At 39.7% G+C, this 8,467-nt stretch overlaps 1 long non-coding RNA gene across 2 annotated transcripts in view; it reads left to right on the top strand.

Annotated features, from left to right (window-relative positions):
* LOC125620109 overlaps window positions 1-5,423 on the top strand; it is a 75,944-nt gene extending 70,521 nt beyond the window's left edge. Inside the window, exons 4-5 of one of the 2 annotated variants that reach the window (XR_007351682.1) lie at window positions 4,248-4,384; window positions 5,093-5,423. This is a non-coding gene — a long non-coding RNA (uncharacterized LOC125620109). Of the gene's footprint in view, window positions 1-4,247; window positions 4,385-4,852 lie in introns of both variants that reach the window. The other variant, XR_007351683.1, reaches the window with a different exon arrangement.
* Window positions 5,424-8,467: the final 3,044 nt, after the last annotated feature.

Below are 8,467 nucleotides of genomic sequence, written 5' to 3'. Positions count from 1 at the left end.
CCCACCCCCCACCCCTGCATTGTGTGTTAGTATCAATGTATCAGAGTATTTGGCTTTGGTTTGGTGGATTGACTTATTTCACTTAGCATGATAGTGTCTAGTTTCATCCATTTACCAGCAAATGCCATAATTTCACTCTTCTTTATGGCTGAATTCACATTCTTGATTGTTTCCTTTGCTGTAAAGAAGCTTTTTGGTTTGATACCATCCCATTTATTGATTCTTGATTTTACTTCTTGTGCTTTAGGAGTCTTGTTGAGGAATTCAGTTCCTAATCTGATATGATATAGATTTGAGCCTACTGTTTCATATATTAGGCGCAGGGTCTCTGGTCTAATGCCTAGATCCTTGATCCACTTTGAGTTGAGTTTTGTGCAGGATGAGAGATATGGGGTTCAATTTCATTCTACTACATATGGATTTCCAGTTTTCCCAGTACCATTTGTTGAAGAGGCTATATATTCTCCATTGTATGTCTATGGCACCTTTGTCTAATATAAGGTAAGAGTATTTATATAGGTTTGTCTCTGTGTCTTCTATTCTGTTCCATTGGTATTCATGTCTGTTTTGGTGCCAAATACCATGCCATTTTTGTTGTTATAGCTCTAAGGTCTGGGATTGTGATGTCTCCTGCTTCGCTTTTCTCATTAAGGATTGCATTAGGTATTCTGGGCCTGAAAGATACCTTCTCATGCTCTACCTAGTCTTACTGAATCAGAAACTACTGGGGTTAACCCAGCAATTGTAGTCTTATTAAGGCCTCCAAGTGAGTCTCAATCACAGTAAGGTTTGAAAACCACCAGTGCAGCCTATATCTCTTCAATGCAATTTTCATTGTTTATAGAAAAGAATGGTATAATTCGATAATAAGGATTTGAAAAGACTAGAAGAGTCGAAAATCACTGCTATAAGAAATTTAACGAAGGCAAAAAAAAAAAGTTGAACATGCAAGGGGAAAGTCCTGGAATAATAAAGATTCACTTGAATTCTGATAGGCTATTCTATCTGCAAAAGTTTTGTGTCCCACCTAACAATCCTTGCATTTAAAAAGAAATAAAGAATTTATGGATTGGGGAAAAGACAAGACAGAGACAAGTGTAGTAGATTTCTATTGTGTCAACTTAGCAATATTTCCCAGATTCCCTTCCCTGCCTAGGACAAGGAGGATTTGGAGCAGAAGAGTCATTTGCATGACAGAATGGGAACAGTTGTCTTTGTGCTCCAAGAAGGTGAGTACAAAGTGCAATTGACTCTTGCAGCTCCTAAGTGTTGCTGGTGTTGCTTACTTGGTTAGCCTGGGCAGCAGCCAAGCACACATCTTCACCTCCCGCTGGACCACCTGCTTTAGCTGTTCCAACTTCTGGGCCAAGTGCATGTGTAGCTCCACGGCAAAGGCTTCCAGCTTCTGCAGAACATATCCATCAATCAAATTATAGGCTTAGAGTCAGGGAGAGAGATTCAGTGCCAATTTGTCTTCAGGACTAGAGAGCGCTTTCTTCCTTTACCAGCTGCCTGTCCTGCAAACTTACAGCTCCATTCATTGCCAGATTCAGAAATGACAGCTTCATATAAATTATGCAATCAGCTCTACAATCGTGTGGTCAAAATCCTTAAAAAAGTTATGTTGTGGTGTGTTTGTGTATATGTGTGTGTGGCTGGTTTTATATTCTAAAGAATATGTGTGTGTTTATGTGGATGTAGTTCTCTGAGCCAACCCTGGCTGGCACAGGTATTTGGGTAGGTGGAAAAAGGATGCAACTATAACAGAAATCCAAGAAATCAAGGAGTAGTTAGGGATTGGGGTGACAGGCAGAACTGGAAGTACTTTGAAAAGAATGTTAGTGAGGGGCTGGGGTTGTGGCTCAGTGGTAGAGTGCTCGTCTGGTATGTGTAAGGCCCTGGGTTCCATCCTTAGCACCATATAAAAATAAATAAAGAAAATAAAGACATTGTAGTAGGACACCTAAAAAAATAAATATTTTTTTAAAAAAGAAAGTTAGTGAGAGTTTAAGGGACTTTGAAGAAAGTGCTAAGAAAGTCCTGATGTGCTATAAGAAATTTAATGAAGGCAAAAAAAAAAGTTGGACATAAGGAGGCTTTCAACAAGCATTTAAAAGAAAGTAAATGGATAACTAAAACTGTGGCCTAACACAGACAAAGGGCTAAAAAGAAATGATTTCTCAAGCCATGGAAGAATCTTAAATGCATATTACTAAGTAGAAGAAGTGATCTAAAAAGGCTATATACTATATGATTCAACTATATGACAGTCTGGGGGAAAAAAAAACTATGGAGTCATTTAAAAAAGAAAGAGAGATGAACAGGCAGATGACAGTGAATGTTTAAGGGCAGTGAAAATAGTCTGCATGATACAATAAACATGGGCACATATCTTTATATATTTTTTCAAACCCTCCAAGAGTGAACCCTAAGATAGATCGTGGACTTTGGTTGGTAATGATTCATCTAGTAGCTCACAGATTGTACAAATGTGCCACTGTGGTACTGAAGTAGATAATGGGGGAGGCTCTGAACCTATGGGAAATGATGGTATATGGTAACTCTACTTTCCATTCAACTTTTTTGTGAACCTAAAATGACTATTAAAATGAAAGAAGGAAGAAAGGAAGGAGAGAGGGAGGGAGGGACAGAGGGAAGGAAGGAGGGAGGGAAGGAAGGAAGGAAGGAAGGAAGGAAGGAAGGAAGGAAGGAGTCATTGAAAGCTCAAAAAAAGAGTATATTTGTTGTGGCAGAAAATTTAGCAGTGTGTTGCTTGTAGTAATAGTGCCTAATGAACTAGATGATCTATCCAAGGAGACTTCCAGGCAGGGTGCTAAAAGAATCATCAAGGTGCCACCCAGATTCATTTTATTTCTCACAGGAAAATGTGAGAGGAGAGATGAGCTTTGAGAGCTTGGTCCTCTCAAGATCCTCAGAATAAATCATTAGCATCACTTCAAATTGGGAAGCTTAAGATATTTAGGAAACAGAAATGGGATTGCTCAGATCCAACAAAAGATCTATATTAGACCTCAAAACAATTAGAGGTGAGGTACCTTGGAGGCTGATATGAGGAATTTGGTGCTGAATGCACTGGAATGTCATTGGAGATTTCTGAACAAGGCAGTGACCCACAGAGAGAGGTAGATTCTCTCCCAGCTTCTAGGATAAATATAGTCATCTCTATTCTATCTTTCCAATTTGTTGCTGGAAACTATACCTGGCTTAGCATGAAGACTAGTTTTTTCCTCTTAAAAAATGGCAGCCCATCCTAACCCTGAGTTGTCCAAGAATTTCAGGGGCTTTCACAATTCAATTCAGGGCTTAATTGTTCTTACAAGTGCCTGGAGAAGACAAAGAATGGAAGAGCCTCTCAGTCCACTGGCACCATGTTTGGTTTACTGTAACAGAGTTCCAGCACCATTAGGAGACAACTGTCTGCTGCTAAGGTGATACCCATACTTGACAGATCACAGTCATGGTCATAGAGTTTCCTCACACTTGCATTTCAAGTTATTTTGCTCTAATTCCTACATACTTAGCCACTGTTCCCAGAATAAACCTCAGGCCAAGGCAACTAGATCCAAAAGGGCATCCACCAGACTATTCAGAATCAGTTTTCTTGCCTCTTTAGCTATTGAACCGAAATCATCTCCCTCAAGGTGATGCTAATAGAACCTATCCCACCCAGTGGTTCTGGGAATTGAAGGTGTTGATAAAGGTAAAGCATTTACATGTTCTGGTGCCTAGCAAGTTCTCACGAGATATAATTATTAGTATTATTTGATGCTTGAGAATGCCTGCTAAATGACAGAAAACTTCTCCAACATACAGGCTAAGCATATCATGATTACAAAATTATTTCTAGTTCTTAAAAATCATGCCTAAATCTGATCATCTTCCCTCTCTTGTAGATTGCGCACTGTCAAAAAGGCAAATATTCATGCAAGGTAGTTATTAAAAGTGAGACTGGATGAGTCAGGGTTTCCGATCCACACTGAGCTATATGTGTTATAAATAGGCCTTTTATAAGAGTGAGCAAGTCAGAGCAAGGCAACTCCAGTGAAGAGAAAGAAAAGGAGAAAGGTTTGTCTAAAACAAAACAAAATAAAAGTGTTCCAGTGATGTAGAATAAGGGATGGGTTTTCTTTATAAAGAATAAAATGAAATGTGATGTTAAAATATTATGCATGTTTTCTTTGCTACTAATTTAACATGCAAAGCCCTTTTCTTATTTTGTGTTCCAGACTTCACCCACATTGTGCACATTAGGATCATGAGTGAAACCCTAGATGAGAATATTATTTCCTCCTCAGCATTCCATCAATTAAGAATCACAAAGGAGACTAGGATAGGACAAGTGTCTTCAGAGAAATCTTGATAGGTGAGCTTGCTGGCCAGTGTTCTGCCCTGCACAGGTGGTCTTTGAAATGGGCCTGCTTTCCCTTCTTTCCTTTCCTTTCCATTACAACCACAGTAGCAGTAATGGCCTCCACCAAGGCTGGTTCCTGAGGAATAACCATGGGGGTTGGGGGTGGGGGTTGCTTAGATGCTATTGACTCCTCCTTCTGAGAAAATGCCAGACCCTTGATAGTTATTACTTAACTAGACACAAAGCCACTTCATGTCTAATTAACTTTAACTCTCCACTTTTACTCATGTGCTGAAACCACAATTAAACTGGAAAATAGTATTTTGAAACTTTCCCCCATCTCCCAAATCCATAACAAAGACAATAATATCTAGTGCTGAGAAACCTTGAAGCAAACCATCACTTCTCTTTTGAGAATTTATTTTCCTTCATTGAGGCTCTTTAGGGATATATCAGAATTTTTTTATGACTTTTCTTCAGGTGTGGGGAATAAAGCTGCCTTGGTAACCCAGAAAGCTATGCTAAAATCAAATTGCCTGTGGGTGTCTGTCAGTCACAAAGAAACAAAGAAGAACACTCTGGAAAATAACATGAAACTGAATGAGCTCCCTCTGCAGGTGGTCTGCTTCTTTCCCCTCGCCCTGGCTGTGAGTGGTTGTCCTGCCTGTGCATTATGGCCAGGCACCTGTCACTTGCTCATCTTCTTCTGTGGCTCCACAGGACTCAAGGCAGGGTTCATGTCTCTGAAGCTGTCTGTCCTCCCACACGGGCTACAGCAACTGACCAGCTACGGAGCAGAGATGACAAAGAATGAAAGTCCCCATGTTTCAAAAGGCGTTTTAAATTTCAAGAAATATCTGTGAGCTGCAAAGAAAATGCTGGGGGATCAGCACCTGATAAGCAGCTGACTGTTGAGAGCCACAGCCGAAGGGGCCCCAGCAAACTTCTAGCTGCCAGCAAACTTCCAGCTGCCGGCTGATGATTGGCTCACAGCGGCCCCAGCAACATCTAGCTGATTGGCTCCTCTGCGGTGATGCTCATTGGGCTGTTTCCCTGCCCTTTCAGACCACGGAGCTACTCATTGGGGAACTTTTTTGGCTCCGCCCACGTGACCCAGCCAATCGGCCTCAAGAGCAGGAGGATTGTGGGAGAGGGAGAGAAGCTTGTGTGGGAGAGAGAGGCTTGTGGAAAGCCGGTGGTGGCAGTTGAGGCTCTGAGGGTTTTTCCTGAGAGGCTGTTTTGTTTGGCGTGTGTGGTTCTAAAAATAAAGTTAGTTTCTTTTGACAAGTGGCTCCTGATTGTGCCCAGCCAGACTGCGGCAGCTGATCACACTCTTGACAATTGACATGGACATTATGGTGTGTCATCTAAGTGACAGGATTGGAATAGCTAGACTCCCTGGAACCAGAGGGCCAGATCCGGGCAAAATTAGCTCAGCTTTCCATCAGGGTGATGACTATCATCTTTTGCACTCCCTTGGGTGTTTTATAGGCAAGGATCTTAGGGAGAGTTTGCCAACAATTAATCCCAGTAGAGGCCTGCAGGTTTCAGGGTGGACATTCATTCATTTTATTGTAGTCCAGAGCACGTTTTACATAAGGCTGTCTGCAAGAACTGAGTCTGTGAAACCATCTGCAATAATATTATGCCTTTTAATCAGTGACCCTATTAAGGATCTCATGTCCCATGCTGATCCCAAATATAGAGACAGTGGAGATGGCTGTAAAGCAAAGCCTTTACTGAGCCTGGGAAATGCCTAGGCATCTTACCACCACACTGCCTACCAGCCCCAGTTAGAAACGTGAAATCCACACCCTGAAACTTAGTCTAAGGCAGAACTGCCTTAAAGAAAATGTGTTATAAACAGAATAGTATTTTATGTTCAAATTTTAGTTCTAGAGAGAGAGATCAACAAAAGGAGTAATTTGGCAAACAGGGTGGAAATGGCATAGTTTCCCCTGGAAGGTAGCTTTCATTTTGCCCAGAAAAGAGAGAGTCATAAAAGTCACAAAATCATAAAAATCACATAAAATAACAACCATTTCAATGAAAGTTTACACCAAGTATATTTTTGTTTGTCAACACTATTAAAAATCATCTAGACCAATTTCCTTATTTTATAAGAAAAAAAAAAGTAGACTTTTCCCCCTAATAATCAACCACTTAAGAACAGATTTCCACTGGAGTGGAAGAAGAGGTTAGATCCAGGAGGGCAGAGGTCTCAAGGATCCTCTAGGAGCAAACCAGAGACTAGAGTCAAGACATGAAAAGAGAAATAAGAATGCTGGAAGATCAGATAGAAGAAAAGCAGAAGCAAGGTTGCTTATTCCACTAGACTAAATTCCACCTGCTCTGAAAGGTGGCAAACAAGAAAAAAAAAAAAAAACATGAGGATTCTAGGTCCACAATGAAGCCAGAAAATTTTATAATCTTATACTGAATAAATTTGCAAAAGCTTCTTTGGAACCTGGAAAGTACTCCCACGAAATGTGGCGAAACACACAAGTTCTTTGTCAGACATTGCCTTGCCCTGTGTCCTCTCATGATAATGTTAATATACAAATGAATGAAAATGAAGGATATGACTCCTAGGGGGTTAGGCAGGGAGTCCCATAAGCTTTCCTGTGTGAAATTAGAATGGTAAACATATAATTAAAATATGTACTACTTTGCAATTAAAAGAGTGCCATGCCCAAGCTTTCTGACAATGCCATATAGTATCACTTCGCTTCTAAAAATTCCTTTCACAGTTGGCTCTATAGAAGTTTACATTCTGCACTATTCTTAGCTGTAAGCTAGATCTACAGCAGTTGGAGGATTCCGGGGAGTCCTCATCGCCAAATTCCAGGACACGTAGCTAATGCCACTGTTTCAAAATTCTCTTGTTAAAATAAATGCATGATCTAGAAGGTTTTAGTTATCAAAAGAATGGTACTTTTAAATATAATACAAGCCAAAACAAAAATTTTTCTATAGCAAACTCTTAAAGTAACAACCATTTTAATGAAAGTTTATATCAATACAGTAATGGTGTTGACAAACAGTAATATATTTTTAAACAATATCAGAATAAATAAATGATTCCAGTACCAAAATTACAAAGACAATTAATATTATTTAGTAGAGCGATTTGATCAATGTATTTAATAGGCCATGTTGAATACATGTCTGTTTCAGATTAATTCTTGATCAGATATTTGCTGAGCACCTTCTGAACAAAACAGTCAAAAATGCCAGAATTCCTGAAGTTTACATTGTAGGGTGGATATTAAAAAACAAAACATTTTTAAAATAGAGAAATCATAGTGTATTAGGTGACAAACACTGTGCAAAACCAGAATGATTTTGGAGGGTCACAGGGGAGATGTCAAACCATGTTAAATAGGGTGGCCTGTGTGTACCTTATTAAGAAGGGAAAGCCCAAGAATGCTTACAGAAAGAGAAGGACCGGCCATGTGGGTATTTAACAGCATTCCAGACAGAAGCCTGTGCAAAGACTCTGAGGTGTAGCATGTCGGCATGTACGAGTATCAGAGGAAGAGTATCAAGAGACTGAGGCAGCTCAGTTGGTACAGGACTTTGTACACCGCTGTTAGTACTTTGGCTTTTATACTAAAGGTTCTGAACAAATGAATGACATGTTTGTGCTCTAGAATGATCATTTCAACTGCTTTGTTGAAACACGTGGGATGGAGAAAGAATGGAAGCAGGAAAACCAATTAAGGGGTGAAAGACAAATAAATTGCTCATAGTAGTGTGCTAATAGTAGAGATAATAAGAATTGATCAAATAAAATATATAGTGATTTAAAGGTAGGAAAAATGGAATTTTCTGACTTGATGAGGGTATAAGAGAAAGAGAAAATTCCAGGGTATCTTAGAATTTGACCCTGAGCAATCAAAAAGGTGGTATCACCATCAACTGGGAAGGGGATGGCTGGGAATAAAGTACTGCTAAGTTGAAGATCTGATGTTCCATTTTGGGATATATTGGATTTAAGATATTATTTGCACTCACAGGGGAAATTTCAACATGGCAGTGAATAGAGGCAACTGTTTCTAAATATTGCCACAAAAGCCCAAAATGGGATGGTAA

Source organism: Marmota marmota, unplaced genomic scaffold (genome assembly GCF_001458135.2).
Source record: "Marmota marmota marmota unplaced genomic scaffold, marMar, whole genome shotgun sequence".
Classification (NCBI taxonomy): domain Eukaryota; kingdom Metazoa; phylum Chordata; class Mammalia; order Rodentia; family Sciuridae; genus Marmota; species Marmota marmota.
This window is presented reverse-complemented; position numbering and strand designations above follow the sequence as displayed.